This window comes from Nicotiana sylvestris, chromosome 6 (genome assembly GCF_000393655.2).
Source record: "Nicotiana sylvestris chromosome 6, ASM39365v2, whole genome shotgun sequence".
Classification (NCBI taxonomy): Eukaryota; Viridiplantae; Streptophyta; class Magnoliopsida; order Solanales; family Solanaceae; genus Nicotiana; species Nicotiana sylvestris.
Window position 1 is genome coordinate 4,015,934 of NC_091062.1, and position 18,964 is coordinate 4,034,897.

At 38.0% G+C, this 18,964-nt stretch overlaps 1 long non-coding RNA gene across 1 annotated transcript; it reads right to left on the reverse strand.

The window, feature by feature from the left end:
- Window positions 1-1,405: 1,405 nt before the first annotated feature.
- Window positions 1,406-11,725, reverse strand: LOC138870065 (uncharacterized). Its single transcript, XR_011400288.1, has 2 exons — window positions 11,039-11,725; window positions 1,406-9,476 (listed from the first exon to the last, which is right to left on the reverse strand). It is a non-coding gene; the product is annotated as an uncharacterized lncRNA (long non-coding RNA).
- Between the last annotated feature and the right edge of the window lie 7,239 nt (window positions 11,726-18,964).

Sequence of the window (18,964 nt, forward strand, 5' to 3'; positions counted from 1 at the left end):
ATATTATAATGGAGTTCCAACATAAATATACTGGAACTCCAACATAATTTACTGGAGTTCCAGTATAATAAATCAGTCCAGTATAATATGCTGTAAGTTCATACACAGGTGCTCCAATCTCCAGTATATTATGTTGGAACTTTCCGCGTGTTGGAGTTCCAGCATAATATGCTGGAAGTTCATACACAGGTGCACCGATCTCCACTATATTATGCTGAACCGGTCCTTGTTACAGCAAAATAATAGATATTTTTAATGACTTTACAAACGCTGACTATTTTTGAATGACCAATCCAAAAACTAGCCAGCCCCTGCTAATTTTACATTTTTATTATGACGGTGGTGTCTGGATCAACAAGTACCCACAATTTTATTGGATCCTCCAAACACTCTTGTATTTTATTCTTTGATCTCTTATATGTAAAAATAAATATCTCTTGAAAGATTTGACATAAAACTAAAATAATGTAATAGACTACAAAATCAATTGACTCACGCTATTAACACATGATCCTCTTAGCTTCATCAAATATTCACCAGACAACTACATTCAGTGGCAGAGCTATGTACGGGAACGGGTTCAAGTGGGTTGGAAAATTATGTTGCATCTTTAGAGAAAAATATTTTAAATATACATAAAACTTTATAAAATTCCCTTATATTAAGAAACTTTTAGTGTATTGTTTCTCTAATACCCTTACTCGAATTTCTGATTTCACCACTATCTGCAACCTAGGAATCATTCACCACAATCACTAGAAAACTCGCATCACCACCGCCCAACTCCAATAAAATTACTATGTCGTCAATAATAAATTTCATACGGCATTTGAAAAATATATCATAATAATCCAATTCTAATGTACAAACATTTAGAACAAAAAAAAACAAAACTCCATTGAAATGGGAATTACTAAATTGCCCATTACAGCAAGTTGTATGATATACAATATGTACAACTGATTGGAGGATTAAAAAAAATTACAAGACCGACACGGGATAAAAGACAATATACAATTACATTTAAACAACATCCAAACTCATCCTTCCTATGCCAAAAATTAGAAAAGAAAAAGAATGATCAAGATATTTCTTTCAGAGAACTAGCTAATCTTCGAAACACCTTAAGGTCATGACCCGTTTTATCCTACAGACAAATGAAGGATAAAAAATGAAATGCTAAATTCTCACAATTAAGGAACAAGAGACAATTATAACAAGCATTAGCATGCAGGTTACAATGGCTGAACAAGAGAATTATCACAAGCATTTTATTCTTTTTTGATAACCTAGAAATCCTCAGGGGCTAAATGGCACACGGTTCATAATGGGGTCACCCCTCTACTCTTCTCTACTTAAATATCATGTTTCGCAGCAGGGTTTAGAACCCGTGACACGCACATAATCCACATCATGCATTGCGCTCTTACCATTAAACCAAAGCCTTGCGGGTGAGAATTATTACAAGCATTGGCATGTAAGTACAAGTTTGCTGAACATAGCTGCTCATTGAAGTATGACAACATGCTAAGAATCACATACATTTAATACTTAAGAGGATTGTTAACCTTAGAAGCTAATTTAATTTAGCACTGTATCATAATAGAATGCAAAATAGTAATATAAATATCCAAAGCATATCATATTAAGATTCCTATCTATAAGTCTTCTGAAGCTTGATCTTGAGTCTTGAATGGTTCTTCATACAGACTTTAGATTTGAACCTTGACACTTGTTAGCTGCAGGTGCTAGCTCGTTCTTCTACAGCTTCTGGGTCAGGACCGGACATGTAGTGCTTGTGACCTCGGCCATGTCTTGAGCAACTCACATCCTTCATCAACTTCTGAATTGCCTTCTGAATTGAATTCCCTTTTTTCCAGGTGGGCGCCTGATTGCTGAACCTGAACTGTCCTCCCTTGTTACTTGACACTATTTTCCCTTACACTTTGAACCATTTTCCTGTAAACTCGAACTGTCTTCCTTCGAAACTGTTTTCCCTAGAAACTTGAGTTGTTTTCCCTTGTCCTCCAGGTGGGCGCCTGACTGCTGAACTTGAAATTGAATGTATTCCTCTGTTATCCAGGCAGGCTCCTGACTCTGTCATACATGCGGGCTCCTGATTTCCGAAACTTGAATTGTATGTCTCTATTCTCCAGGCGGACTCCTGACCTCTGAAATTTGAAATGTATTCCTCTATTATCCAGGCGGGCTCCTGATTTCCGAAACTTGAATTGTATACCTCTGTTCTTCAGGCGGGTTCTTGACTTCAAAAAGACAAAGAAATCAATTGAGAACTAAAAATTTGAATTGTATCACCTCTGTTCTTCAGGCGGGCTCCTGATTGCTGAAACTTGAATTGTATGTCTCTATTCTCCAGGCGGACTCCTGACTTCCGAAACTTGAAATTGAATGTATCACCTCTGTTATTCAGGCGGGCTCCTGACTACTGAACTTGAACTGAATGTATTCCTCTGTTATCCAGGCGGGCTCCTGACTTCATAAAAATAAACGAACCAAGAAAACTTTCTGCCCTAGTTTGGAAACTGGGTACATGTTACTTGATATTAATAAAAATTTGATTAAAACTTGACTTGAAATACCTCTGTTATACAGGCGGGCTCCTGACTTCCGAAACTTGAATTGTATGCCTCTGTTCTTCAGGCGGGCTCCTGACTTCAAATAGACAAAATAATCTATTGAAAACTAAAATTTGAATTATATCACCTTTGTTCTTCAGGTGGGCTCCTGATTGCTGAATTTGAAATCGAATGTATTCCTCTATTATCCAGGCGGGTTCCTGACTTCACAAAAATAGAAAAAACAAAGAAAATTTTCTGCTCCAATTTGGAAACTGGGTGTTTGTTACCACATACTAATAAGAACTAAAACTTGAATTGTGATAAGACTGAAATGCAACTTTTAAAAATTTAAAGACTGCAATGTATCTTAAAATTTAAACTTTATCTTAGGTGAAAAATTCATCAGACTAAGATTCTCATCTTAGGTGAAAGATTCGACGGACTAAGATTTATCTTTATCTTAGGTGAAAAATTCATCAGACTAAGATTTTCATCTTAGGAGAAAGATTCAACAGACTAAGATTTTTGTCTTTATCTTAGGTGAAAAATTCATCAGACTAAGATTTTCATCTTAGGAGAAAGATTCAACAGACTAAGATTTTTATCCTTTATCTTAGGTGAAAAATTCATCAGACTAAGATTTTCATCTTAGGAGAAAGATTCAACAAACTAAGATTTTTATCCTTGCCTTAGGTGAAAAATTCATCAGACTAAGATTTTCATCTTAGGAGAAAGATTCAACAGACTAAGATTGTGACTCTAGGAGATAATTCATCAGACTAGGTCCATTTTTGCGTGATCCCAATTTTCTTAATTTTCCAAAGTCCAACTTCCTTTCTTTTCAAATTCCGCGTTCCTTTTTTGTTCTCAAATTATGCCTTCCTTTCTCTCCTTTTTTTCGACTTCTGCCCTCCCCTTTTTTAAATTATACCTCCCTTCTTTTCCAACTTCTACCTTTATTTTCCCCAAATTATGCCTTCCTTTCGTTTTTCCAACTTTTGCATTTATCTTAGGTGAAAGATTCATCAGACTAAGATTTTTATCTTAGGTGAAAAATTCAACAGACTAAGATTTCTTTATCTTAGGTGAAAGATTCAACAGACTAAGATTTCTTTATCTTAGGTGAAAAATTCATCAGACTAAGATTTCTTTTAACCATTTTCCTTCAAAATTTGTTTTATCTACCCACTAACTTGAATTATCTTCTTTCAGAACTACTTCCCTAAAACTGGTGTTGTCCTCCTTAAAAAAAAACCACTTCCCTAAAAACTAGTGTTTCATTCCTCCAAAAATTACTTTTCTTAGAACTGGTGTTTCTTTTCTGAAAACTACCTCCCTCTCTCTCTTTTTTTTTAAAACACGTGTAATGACCTTCATGTTCTTCAGATGGGTACCCGAAAAAAAAATTTCAACATGACAGAAAATTTTCTGCCCCAGTTTGATAATCCTCCTGTAGCATATCTTTTTGCCATCAATATCATTTCCATGCCCCTGTTTCAAATCAAAGAAAATTTTGTCAGTTTAAAAGTGCAGTGGTTGGTTGTGGTACTCCCGCTGGGATGGCTTTCCTTTTCTCCTTTCCATGCTTTGCGTTGTCCGACCATCTTTGAAACTTGGCTGATAACTTCTGCCCTTCTTGACAACTATCTCTCAATTATTACTTCTAGTCTTCTTATCTGACCCCATATGTTTTCTGTGACAACTGATTCTTCTTGAAGGTCTTGCATGTTTACTGATTAACCACTTTCCCCGTCATCTGTGTCACTGAAATACCCTTTTTCCCCGTTCAATCCCAATACCCTCTATCTATTGCATTATTCCTGAACCGACATCTACCAAACTTTGTGTTTCATAAGGATCCCAAAGTATGTTGATTATTACCAGCTCAGTGCTCTTGTTATTTTCCTGACTTGTGACCCCATTTTGTGCAATTGGAAAGCTGGTGGAAAATTTTGAAGTCATTCCTCACTTGTTACGACCAAAAGACTCAAAAAGGGGAAATAAACAAAACAAAAGGAATAGAGTAAAGGACAATAGAAAGATATGATTCCTAACAAGAAAACTACACAGTAGAAACCTATCGGATGTGGATACCGACTCTAATGACCTTGACATGCACCTGCGACCTATTCTGCTAAGTAAATCTGATGTTCATCTCTTGTTCCTTTTTGCCGTGAAACTGGGCTTCATTGCTCCGCTTATCCAGTTTAATTCGCATTCCTTATTCGGCTTGTAGTGCCCCAGAAGGTTTTCACCATCAAACCTCTCTCATTTCGTTCTTTATCTCAACTTATTGTCGCCTCAAGGTGCCCGTGAAAGTTTTCACCAATAAGACTCTCTCATTTTTTATTTCTCTCAGCTTTCATCACCTTGCGATACCCATGAGGACTCTCATTTTCATTTTCCTTGTTTGGACCGGAGTGTTGCCCCTGACATGAATTACCTTACCTACTTGACTTGGCATTTCTCAAAGACTAATCAGAAGGTCTTTCTTTGGACCGTAATGTAGGCTTTTGGATGGGTTATAAAGAAAGGGTATAAAAGGCTCAAAACAATTTCAAAATGGGTAAAAATTACAACTTTCGGAATCCAACTTTTCACAACAACCACAATTTCTGCCTCAGTTTCTTGCTTGGGGACTTTTGGATTTTTATTTTGGTATGACTGAACCTCAGAGAGGCTGCCTACGTACCCTTTCGGGATCAAGTCAAACGTAGTTCACGACATAGAAATTACTCTTTTTGTGATTTTTCTTTCTCTTCTTTTCTTTTCTGTTCTTCTTTTCTTTCATTTTCCTTTCTTTTCTTTCTTTTCTTTTCTTTTCTTTATTTTCTTTTCTTTTTCTTTTCTTTTTCTCTTTACTTCCCCTTTTTTTTCATTTGCTTATTTGCGACACTTGCGTTTCTTAATTGTGTCGTTGATTCCGAAAGAGGGGTACGAAAGAAAATAAACACGGCTCGAAAGGGGTGACAATGGAAAAAAGTGTTTGGATAGGAGAACAAAATGCCTTCGTCATTTCAAACTTCAAAATATGCCCAATACAAACAAGTACAATCAGAATAAAGAAACCATGCACGTCATCTCTTGACCGCATCGGAATTGACGACCATTTCCACACATTTTCTTTCTACATCTGTCTAATATAACGTGTCATTGGGCAACACTCTTACTCTTATTACCACGACCGGCCCTCTGTCAATTTGGCTGACTTGTTCTTTTTGACCCAGTTTCACATGGTTCGGGCGTCAAACAATTCTCAAACGTCCAAATATGTTCTTATTTCCTCAAGTACCCCCATAGTTTTCAAAAATGGTTTCATTGCTTCCCGACTAACATAGCTTTTAAAGATCCGACTGAGAATTATGCGTGCATGTCATGTCACTAGAACTAGCATTGGACAAAAGACCAAACAAAAGGATAGAAAAGAACTAAACAAAGAAAAATGATTGGAAGTAACAAAAGACCGGAATTTGCATTAGACAGCGATGAAATAACTCGAATAATAAAACAAGCAAACAAACTGGAGTACGACCCTAGAATGAACCTGAAACACCCATGGTCAACACTAAATGAACCACTACGACTAAACAAGCTAGACAAAAATGAAAGGATAAGAGGGTTTGATCACAAGACAATATCCGGATTACAACCCTGCAAATAATCCGGACAATAGAAATGACAGCAAAATGGACCACCAAAGCTCCTCCCCAGCTGACTTAGGAATGGAGCGTCTTTCCAGTTACCAAGCATGGCATTTTAGCCACTAAGCTTCGCATCCATAATGCCATGACCACTATCTGCGTCAGTAATTTCAACTTCGGTCAACAAGTTCCCAAGAGGATTCTCATACCCCATGTCACCGGGCATGTTCTGGGTGGCACTGTCTTGAATTAAATTTTCCTGGATCATCCTTTCTATTTCTCTCTTCAAATCCCGACAATTTTCCACATTGTGCCCCAGAGCATTGGAGTGGTATTCACACCTTTTAGATGAGTCAAAGCTTCTCGCACGTCGGTCCACCTGATTTGGAGGAATGGGTGCAATCATGTCATGTTGTTTTAACTTCTCAAATAAGCTTGCATAGGACTCTCCTATTGGTGTAAATCTATCTTTCAACTTTTTTTCCCTTCTATACCCCTGGCTTGGATGTGGGTTACAAGGTAATTGAAAATTTTGCGGAGGCTGGTGGAGATTTTGTGATACTCGTGCTCGCTTTCTTGGGTGATTTGGTGGCGAGTATGAGGGGTTCGGAGGTGGATATTAATGCTTAGGGGGGTCATGGAAAACCTGATGAGGCTGCACATACCTTCGCGATGTTCTCCTAGGACCTCTTCTCGACCCTGATATCACCATGATTTCTTCATCCCTCTCATTCGTGTTACCATATTCAATTTGGAAAGCTTGAGCTGTAGCTTTGAGAGCTGTTTGACTTATAATTCTGCCTATCTTAAGACCGTTCTCCACTATTTCTCCTATTTTGATTGCTTCCGGGAAGGATTTACCCACTGCGGACGTCATGTATTGAAAATAATCTGGCTCTTGAGCCTGTAGAAAGACAGTGATTAACTCGTGGTCATCCATTGGTGGCTTAGCTCTAGCTGCCTGCTCTCTCCATTTGATGGCAAATTCCCTGAAACTTTCAGTTGGTTTCTTTTTTAGGTTAGAAAGGGAAATGCGGTCTGGGGCGATGTCGATGTTGTATTGAAACTGTTTGACAAAGGCTCGTGCCATGTCATCCCAGACGTACCAGCAAGATGTGTCCTGATCCAAAAACCATTCAGATGCTACTCCCGTGAGGCTTTCCCCAAAATAAGCTATAAGCAATTCCTCATTTCTTCCCACACCTCTCAATTGGTTGCAATGCCTTTTCAGGTGGGCTATGGGGTCTCCATGTCCATTGTACTTTTCAAATTTGGGAACCTTGAAACCAGGCGGCAAGTGGACATCGGGGAACATGCATAGATCTCTGAAGGCAACGCTCTTTTGACCTGCCATTGCTTGCGTGTTTTTCAACGTTGTTCTAATCTTTTCACTCTTTGGGTTATTTCTTCATGTACTCTCTTTCGGGCAGGCTTCTCGATGTTTACAGGAAGCTCAAACGAGTACGAGTGGTACTCGGGATAGTGGTACTGTTCTTGCTGTGTAGCAAATTGTGACTCGTGACAAGGCTGTCCTTGGCCATTGGCCCAGGCTTGACGCATTTTGGTCATTTGTTGTTTCAGTGTTCTATTTTCCTCAACCACAGTAGACCCTTGTTGAACCCTCTGACCCTGAGTCTCTTGAACACTCGTAACAGCTTCGATGTCAGTTATCATTTTCCTTGGATCTTGTGTTTCCAGCTTACCACAACCGACCACCTCAACTTTCTTCACAATTCAAAACGAAACATGTTAGAATGGATTGGGTCGATCCTCATTATTCACAACATCTTTTCCCATTTTTTTTTCAATTCTTCTTTTCCATTTTTCATTTTTCATTTTTTTGGTTGCGGTCGAATCTTATGGAGATTGCTTACGTATCATGACCCCGCATGAATCAGACCGTGCGTAGTTCTTGCAAATAAAAGGTAAACGACAATAAAACATTTTTTGGAATTTTCCATTTTCATAATAACAACAAAACTAACCAACTTAATGATGAAATACAGGCTCGAAAATCAAACGATCCATATACTCTAATCAAAAGAAATACAAACCCCAAAAATGACAGATTCCTTCCCCTATATGCCAACTCCGACCCAAAAATCCGAACGGTATTCACTTGACCACTGACTCTTTTCTTGTTTTCTCAAAATTTAAAATAAATGACCCGGTATTGCAAATACGGCCTTCCTGCGCCTCGGGGCGAAGATTTTAAGGCTGTGAGGGTCAAAAATCAAAATACGACCAAAGGTGGCTGTTTATGCAAAGTCATCCTTCCGGCGCCCCGTTTGGGAACATTTGGCTATTTTTGACAAAAACGGCATCACCTGGTTTATTTATGACAAAAATTAAATTTTTGATATTTTTTGGTTATTTTTGCAAAATGGAGGTTGGACCCGATGAGGGTTGCCTACGTATCTCACGCCCTGTGAGAATCAAACCATGCGTAGTTCGAGCAACTTAACCGAACTATTTTAAAACATGACTCTTTTTTCCATTTTTATTTTTGGCATTTCATAAGCAAATAAAACTATTTTTAGAAACAAGACTTTTTTTCTTTGCAACAAATAATAAAACAACCTATTTTCCAAACTAAAAATAAAAGACTCTTCTTTTCTTTCCTTTTTCAACAAATAATGAAACAACTTATGTTTCTCAAACTAAAACAACAACTTTTCTTATCTTTTTCTTTATCAACAAACAACTTTCAAAAATAAAAGACTCTTTATTTTCTTTTTCTTTGCTTTTTTTTAGTAAAACAAAATAAAACATTTTCCCTTTTTTTCTCAAAATTTTGGCAGAGTTTCGCCAGTAATTGGTCATTGATTTTTTATTTCTAAAATAATCAATTAACTCCCTAACTGATATTTCTTTTGTTTCCTCTTTTCTTTTTCTTTTTTCAATTTTCCAACATTCCTGAGATTCAGAAACCGGTCGACATGCAGGTTCAAAACAAATATATGTACAGAGCAAGTAGGATGCATCAGGATGGTCTTTTCATTTCAGGTTGCTAGTCCTAGACGGACCCAACCCCTGTGTTGAGTCCCCTAAGTCAAATGCAATATGATGCAAATAACCGTTCCTACTAGGGATCTGACATGAAGTCATGTTATTCTATGTTCAAATCCTGAGTCGGTGTTCTAGACTGTGTACCCGAGCGGACAACTCAAGTCGAGGAGGGGGCAACTTACCAGGAACCAAAAGGCCATCCGGCTTCGTAACTTGTCCGGCCTCTTTCTTACTTCAAGGTATGACACTAACAGAATAAGGAGTCTCAACCAGTAAGCACATCCCCGGAGGTGAATAGAGAAAGGTGTTGGCACAGTTTATATACAGTTCAGATAATATCAAAGCAGTAACATTTAACACATTCAACATAAAACATGTAGGAAAATCAGATACAATTAAATACAACAATTTTTCTAAGATCGAATTCTGAACCCTGAACCAGAGATTCAGGGTTCGTTCCCCAGCAGAGTCGCCAGAGCTGTCACACCTCCTTTTTCACCTACACCCCCGGAAGTGCGTAAATGAGTTTTTCCATTTAAAGGACAATCGGAACGGGATTTAATTATTAATTATTCAGAGTCGCCACTTGAGAGATTAATGGTATCCCAAGTCACCGATTGAATCCCGAACCAAGGAAAAATATGACTATGTTAACAGTCCGCGAACCAGAAATCCGGGTAAGGAATTCTGTTAACCCGGAAGAATGTGTTAGGCATTCCCGGGTTCCGTGGTTCTAGCACGGTCGCTTAACTGTTGTATTTGATTTTATCTAATTTCAATACATGCTAGCTTATGTGTCTTCTATTCGTAAACCGCTTTTTATCATTATTTATTTTAAAAGAATTGCAACGTCGTGAAAACACGTTTCAAACCACGTCACAATCAATGCACCCATGGCCGTCAACACATTTCGACTTCGTCGAGATTTGAATTTGGGTCGCATCAATGCGCACCCGAGTTTAAGGAAGTAATTTAATTAAATCACGCCTAAAGGTTCTCACGTAATATTATTCTGGGGAAGACCGCAGAGTTCGCTAAATGGACATCCCAAATTCTAATTATTTTTAATAACCATTTATTGAGGGCCCCACATTTATTTATTTCTGTTCGGTGAGGCTTGTCTCATTTTATGAACCTATTTTTTCGATCATTATTTATTTTATAAGAATTACGACGTCGTGAAAACGCGTTTCGAACCACGTCGCAAACAATGCTCCCGTGATTGTCAACACATTTTGACTTCGTCGAGATTTGGATTTGGGTCACATAAATGCGAACCCGAGTTTAGGAAGGTAAATTATTAAAATAATGCGCCTAAAGCAACTACGCGTTAAGAATTATTTTTCCAAAACTAGTTTTCCACGACCCTCGACCAATGACTCTACTTCGATTCAACCCCGTCATCACATAATCCATTGACAAAACTTCTTATAGCATATTAGACTTATACTCACGCCTTTTTGTTCCATATTTTCAAGTTCATAAGACAAACCCATCTGAAATAAGTTTATACAAATCACTAAAGCAAAATAACAAAATACTAACAGAGATAGGAACCATTTGGATCTACCTATATGTGACACAAAGGAGGAAAAGTAATTTATGGCTATTGACAGTTGATAATGACATATGTTAACTTTGCATTCTATCCTTCACAGAACAAACAAAGCAATGTTCACCAAACACAACTAATAGAAAATCAACAAAACTAATAAGATATCATGCTTTCAAACGCAAGAGAGAACAAAATAACGCCCATAAATGAAATCAACAAAATAATAGTAACGAAAGAGAGAGAGACTAAAAGACCTTTATTGCTAAAATTTCCAGCAGCTACAGTGAAGAAGAAGCTTGCAAATAGCAAAAATTCAAGACCAGCACCTAACCGGAACCTCAACGACGGAACTCTAACGCGACTTCACTTCGGCGTTGACTTTTGACGGTATTTTTGGGGCTGATTTTAGGTGCTTTGAAGCTGGATCTTCGGGTATTTTTGAGTGAGATTATGGCTGGGTTTGGGGTGGATTCATCATAGAATTTGGGGTTGTTTTTAAGGGGAAAGATTGCTGGAATTTTGGCTTGGTTTTGCTGCGTTTTTGAAGGGAAAAGAAACTGATTTTTGGCTGATTTCGTGGCTATTTCGAGGGTGCGAACTGGCAGCATTCCTTTGGTTGTTTTGGGGGATGTTATGGCCGCAATTTTGCTGCTCCTTTGGACTAGTTTTCACTGGGTTTTGCTTCTCCTTTTTGACTGAAGTTTGCTGCATTTTTGGGCTCATTTTTGGTCATTGTTTTTGTATCATTTTCAGTTGAGTTTCATGCCATTTGGGGAAGAAGAAAGAGGATATCTTGGTGGTTGTTTGGGGCTGCAATTGAAGTGGTGTCCAGGGGTGTACTTTGGAGGTTTTGGTCGAAGAGGGAAGCTAGCAGAAGAAGAGACTCCAAAAAGAAATTCATTCCCCTGTATCTATCCCCTCCCCCAATTGTGAAGAGATCGATCCCCCCCGTAAAAGAATAGAATAGGATATATATATAAAGAAAAGGAAAGGTCCTTCCCCCTCTCCAAAACGTTATCCGATGAGAGAGGAAAAGGGGATTCTTGTGCATGTGAGGATGGGTCCCATAACCAAAGTGCATGTGATTTTTGAATTGCCCAAAACCAAAATCTGTTATGCCATGTGCTAGTTTGTTAAGTAAGATAGAGAGGAATCTTTGCCAAATGACAATTTTTGATTGTTCTTTCTTTCTTCTTTTTTTTTTTTGTAGTATTTTGTTTATAACAAATAAACAAAAATAAAATTTACTCCTACTAAATTAAAAATAGCAAGATAAAATGACTATACACTCAATCTTCATTTATTGAAAGTGTCTAGATTTTTTTTAAAAAAAAAGTTGCACTAAACTAATAAAACTAATTTTTGACACTTTTTTTCTTCTTTTTTTTTCAAAACAAAAATAAAACTAATACTCTAGAAATATGTAACTCTTTTTTTTTTTTGTAATTTTTCATTTTTATGACGAAAATAAAGTAAAGAGTTAAAAATAGTTGAAATAACTATATTAGGCCTAAATTAAATATTTATATGCAAAAATAAGAAAAATCTTGGGGAGGGTCAAAAATCACATATCTACAGAAATGATGGAAACTGGGACACCATGTAAACGAACAATCTCCCGACTATAGATCGCTGCCAACCGTTCTGAAGAATAAGTAGTACACAGAGGAATGAAGTGCGCGGACTTGGTCAGCCGATCCACAATAACCCAAATAGCATTGAATTTCTTCACAGTTCGTGGGAGTCCAATTACAAAGTCCATAGTGATCCTCTCCCACTTCCACTCTAGAATATCCATCTACTGAAGCAAGCCACACGGTTCCTGATGCTCATATTTCACTTGCTGACAATGGAGACACCGAGCTACAAATCCCACAATGTCTTTCTTCATTCTCCTCCACCAATAATGCTGCCTCAAATCCTGATACATCTTCGCGGCACCCGGGCAAATGGAATACCACGAGCTATGGGTATCCTCCAGAATCAACTCCCAAAGTCCATCTACTTTGGTTACACAAATCCAGCCCTGCATCCTTAACACCACATCTTCACCAATGGTCACATCTATAGCATCATCATGTTGAACTCTGTCCTTAAGGACAAGCAAATGCGGATCATCATACTGGCGCTCACTGATATGATCATATAAGGAAGACCGAGAAATCATACAAGCCAATACCCGATTGGGCTCCGAAATATCTAACCTCACGAACCGATTGGCCAGGGCCTGAACATCAACTGCAAGAGGTCTCTCCCCAACTGGAATATATGCCAAACTCCCCATACTCACCGCCTTTCGTCTCAAGGCATCGGCCACCACATTGGCCTTTCCCAGACTATACAATATAGTGATATCATAATCCTTTAGCAACTCTAGCCATCTTCGCTACATCAAAGTCAGATCCTTCTGATTGAACAAGTGGTGGAGACTACGATGATCAGTAAACACCTCACAAGACACACCATACAAGTAATGCCTCCAAATCTTCAATGCGTGAACTATGGCAGCCAACTCCAAATCATGAACGGGGTAGTTCTTCTCATGGGGCTTCAACTGACAAGAAGCATAAGCAATAACTCTACCCTCTTGAATCAATACACAACCAATACCAACTCTCGAAGCATCCCAATACACGATATATGAACCTGAAGCTAATGGAAAAACTAACACTAGAGCTGTGGTCAAAGCTGTCTTGAGCTTTTGAAAGCTCTCCTCACACTCGTCCAACCATACAAATGAAACACCCTTCTGAGTCAACTTGGTCAAGGGCGATGCGATAGATGAGAATCCCAAAACAAACCCGGGAATAATAGCCTGCCAAGCAAGAAAGCTGCGAATCTCTGTGGCTGAGGACGGTCTGAGCCAATTCTGAACCGTCTCTATCTTCTTCGGATCAAGCTGAATACCCTCGATGGACACCACATGCCCCAAGAAAGCCACTGAACTGAGCCAAAACTTACACTTGGAGAATTTTGCATAAAGTTTCTTCTCCCTCAATCTATGCAACACAACTCTCAAATGCTCCGCGTGCTCCTCCTGACTATGCGAATACACCAGAATATTATCAATGAAGACTATGACAAACGAGTCAAGATAAGGCCGGAACACGCTGTTCATCAAATGCATGAACGCTGCTGGGGCATTCGTCAGCCCAAAAAACATCACCAAGAACTCATAATGACCATATCACGTTCTGAAAACCGTCTTAAGAATATCTGAGTCCCTGATCTTCAAATGGTGATAACCTGAACGGAGAACAATCTTGGAGAACACTCTCGCTCCCTGAAGTTGGTCGAATAAATTATCAATGCGAGGCAAAAGATACTTGTTCTTAACTGTTACTTTGTTCAATTGTCTTTAATCAATGCACATCCTCATAGTGCTATCCTTCTTCTTCACAAATAAAACCGGCGCACCCCAAGGCGACACACTAGGCCGAATGAACCCCTTATCAAGGAGTTCCTGAAGCTGCTCCTTTAACTCCTTCAACTCCGCTGGTTCCATACGATACGGCGGAATAGAAATGGGATGAGTGCCTGGCACCAGGTCAATACCAAAATCAATATCTCTGTCCGGTGGCATGCCCGGCAGGTCTGCAGGAAACACATCGGAAAAATTCCTCACAACTGAAACAAAATCAATACCGGGAGTCTCAGCACCGACATCCCTCACAAAGTATAGATACGAAAGACAACCCTCCCAACTGATGTTTGGCTATAATTATATATTTTTAGTACATTATTTATCTTACATTTTGGTGCTTTAATGCTAAATTACTATATTTGTGCTTAGTTGAGTTGATTTTATGTGTAGGTACTTTGGAGATGAAAGTGTGAGTAAAGTAGAAATTTTATACACTACAATAATGGGCTCATGATTCTCTAATGATTAGTGATGATTGAAGACATAATGATTGGTTGATGATTAAAATAAGAAAAGGAATTAAAAAGTGAAAAGGAAGAATATATGAAACAAAAATAAGGAAAGAAAGGTGAAGGCATTACCTGGAGAAGATGAAAAAACAACAATTTGAAAGAATTAAAGGAAAGCAAAAGTTAGGCACACCAGCACTACAAAGAATGAAGCAGCAAAACATTTACAAAGAAGCGGCAGGCAACGAATTGAATTTGGAAAGCGCAGAATTCAAGGCAAAAACTTACTGGATTTAGCGTCAGGGCCAGCGCTAGGCGCTGCCCAGGATGCTTGAATCGGGATTTTTCCTATTCCGCCCGGGACAGGTTTATTTCGGTCCTACACGGTCTCAACTTGTATAAAAAGAATCTTAAACCTATTTTGGAGGGCGTGGAACGTTTGTGAAAGGAAATTTTGACGAAGGGAGAGCACAGAGCTGTCGTGGAGGCCGGGTTTCATCTTTCTTTCACCAAACTTTGTAATTTTTATGTTTCTTTGTATGATTTGTTGTTTTGCTACCATGCCTATGTGGAGCTAAACTTCACGTTTTAGGATTGTGGTTCTTTCATGACTATTGTTATTCGAATATTGATTCGCATTCTTGATTTATCATATTGGTTTATTTATTCAATCTTGCGCTTAATTATTTGATTGTTTGGTCACCCATTGAATAATATCTATGAATCTAGAGTTGAACTCAAAAGTGAAAATTTAGATTTCTTATAGGATTGAGTGGAGCAAGTTCTTGAACTTGGACATCGGGGAATGGATTCGCGGTTAGGATAGACATATACCTAATTGTCTTGCTTGGTTGATTTACAGGAATTATAAATGCGTTCTTGTTGATTCTAACTCCATAGACATATAGGCGTTAGGTTAGCTTGAATAGGCGAGTAAGAACTCGACAGATTCTTATGAGCAATATTAACCCTGTCAACCAATAAACTAGATAAATTAGTTAGTCAATTCAATTGAAGAATACAATAGGAATGTTAGATAGCCCATAACCCTAGATCGTTTTCATTACATTGATATCATAAAAATTTGTTCTTCCTCTGTTCAAAGTTCATTATTTATATTTCTTTATTTAATTAGTTTAGAATCGAATATTTCTAGGTTTAATTCTTGTTTAGATAATTAGGATAGTCTAATTTAGTTAATAATTAATCACAATTCCTCATGGGTTCAACATCCGACTTTTAGTCACTTTATTACTTGACGACGCGTATACTTGCGTGTGCGTTTGACCGCAACAAGTTTTTGGCGTCGTTACCGGGGACTTAGAATTAGCTATTTTCTAGATTAGACTTTTACTTTTATTTTTACAGATTTTGTTTTTTTTTTCTTTTTGCAAATATTTTTATTTTTATAACAATTTAATTTTTCTCTTAGTGTGTTCCTAGTTCTCTCAACATGACATCTGGAGATGAAATATCCGGAGGTAAGGTTATTGATGAAGACGCTTGGTTGATGGAAGACTTTTATGGCCTGTCTTTTTGGGCTTGTCATAACCTGAATTTTGGGAGGTCTGAATTTGAATATGGCAGTAAGGGTTGGTATAAGGATGGATATTCTCGATTAGGCGAATATACGGAACGACGTTGTCTTCTAACAACGTTGGTGAATGATTGATCTAAGGAGAGAGATGAACTTGCACATAAAATTGATAATTTTGGCTTGGTTGTACATAACTTAGATGCATATTTGAGTGCAAAGGTTGATGCGTGTAACGCCCAATAATTTAATAATGAGTTGTGTGAAGCTGAAAAAAATCTTCTAGACCAAATTGAGGAGCTAAAACGAGAATACCAATCATTAGACCATGTTTTTCTCGAGGGTGCCAATATTGAAAAAAGTGTTCTAAAGTCATGCGAGGAAGTAAATAACATTACTTTGGGAGACTTGAGTGTATGTAAATACGGGGATGCAAATAGTAGTAAATTCATGAGTCAGGGTGCATTAGACCTCATTCCAATCATTTTTTCACATTGTGTTTAGATAGTAAAATAGTAATCGAGCCATCTGAGCCTATGATGGAATCAAATGGTGGGTATGAGAGTGTCTATATTCTTGAATTTATTGTGCGAAAAAGCAAAAATTACATTCCTCATCTAAAGGTCGAGAAGTGCAGAGTGAAAAATTTATTACTTGGCCTGGTTATCTTTGTAGCCCCACCAAAGGAGCATAGCCACATACTGGATGCCCTGTTAGGGGTACAATTCATAAGTTCAAGGTGGAGACAAAAAGTAGTTCAAGTCATGCCGCGACTTTAAATTAGGCGCTTATTGGGAGGCAACCCAGCTTTACTGCTTTCTTTTAATTTTGTTTAATTTTTTTTTTGTTATTTTTCTATATTTTTGTAGTTTTATTTTATTTTGTAGGATTATGAGCTTAGGAAGAAAGCCATTGGAAGTGTGCAAAAGCGAGCTAGTCGGTTGGAACTAGTGTGAGGTACCCGCACAAAGGACTATCATTTGGAGAAGTCTGAGTATCTCGTGAGATGCTATTTCCCCAACATTTAGCCTTTCAGGGAGTTTCTTGTTCACCGTTGTTATTTTTATTTTATTTGTGCATTGGGGACACTACACTCTTTTAAGTGTGGGGTAGAAGATTCTTTGTAGTTTGTATAGTATTATATTAGTATACTATTAGTTTCTTATCTTTTAATTGTTATCTAGCCTCTTGATTTTATTTTCATAGTTAGTAGAATTAAGGGTATAGTATAGTAATTGTAGTTTTGGCAGCTTAATTAAAAAATAAAAATAAAAATCAGAAAAATCAAACAAAAAAAATAGACTTTTTCCGACGATGAATTTCCTAGACAGTTTTCTTGAGGGATTAAAGTCTAACCAAAAAACAATTTTGAAAACTATAAAAATCTAAAAATATGTCTTTTAGCTTTCTTTAGGTAGTAATAATCCCGCATGGTTTTGCTTTGTGCCTCGGTTCTTTTCCATGGGATGTAGTTTGAACCGGGTAATATTTTTTTCTTTTCTTTTACCTTTTCTTAGAGTAGGACTTTGTGATGACCCGGTCGGTCGTCTGAAGAATTAACGCCCCGATCCCCTATTAACTGCTTTCCCCAAGTTTACTTCTTCTAATGTGATTTGCCGGGATGTTCGATTTTGTGTTTCGGGGAGTTTTGGAATACTTAGTCCTTAAATGAGAGCTTAAGTGCTGGAAAAGTGACCATAGTCGGAACAATGTGCAGACGGCCTCAGAATGGAAATTCGGTGGTTCCGTTAGCTCTGTTGGGTGATTTTGGGGTTAGAAGCGTGTTCAGATTTTGTTTTGGAGGTCCGTAGCTAATTTAGGCTTGAAATGCCGAAAGTTGAATTTTGAAAGTTTCCGGTTCGATAGTGAGATTTTGATCCAAGGGTCGGAAGTTGCTGTAGTTTCGTTATGTCATTTGGGATGTGTGTGCAAATTTTCAGGTCATTCGGACGTGTTTTGGTTGAGTTTTTGATAAAAACGGAATTCGAAAGATTTTTGAAACTTAGGCATGAATCCGATGTGTTTTGGTTTCTTTGATGTTGTTTGAAGTATTTTGAAGATTTGTACAAGTTTGAATAAGGTTTTATGATATGTTGATGCCTTTGGTTGAGGTCCCGGGGGCCTCGGGATGAATCCAGATGGTTAACGGAGAAAATTTTGGAGTTGAAGTTGGGCAGCAGCTGGCCTTCTAGTATTTTCGCATCTGCGGTTTGGGGACCGCAGAAGCGAAAATTGGCCATCTCTCCAGGAACCACAGATGCGGGATATTTTCCACAGAAGCGGTACCGCACGTGCGGGTAAAGGGCCGCAGATACGGAATCTGGCCTTAAGTGGAGAAGTCGCAGATGCGACATTTGTTCCACAGAAGCGGGACCGCAGATGCGGTCCAAGGACTGCAGATGCGGAAACTACTGGGCATTATTTTAAAAGAGGTTCCACGACTTGGGAGTTTATTTCCACCATTTCTAATCGTTTTTGAAGCCTTTGAGAGAGATTCTTGAGGAAAACAAAGGGAAATCGCTTGGAGGTAATATCCTTGACTTCATAACTAATTTTTATATGATTAAAGACCCAATTGGTGGTGAGAAATTTGAGAAAAATGGTTAATTAGAGCTTGAGTTTAAGAGGCCTTTAAATGAGGATTTGAGGGTGTAGACATGTGATTTTTGACCCTCCCCAAGATTTTTCATATTTTAGCACGTAAATATTTATTTTAGGCCTAATATAATTATTTCAACTCATTTTTACTTTTTTACTTTATTTTATTATAAGA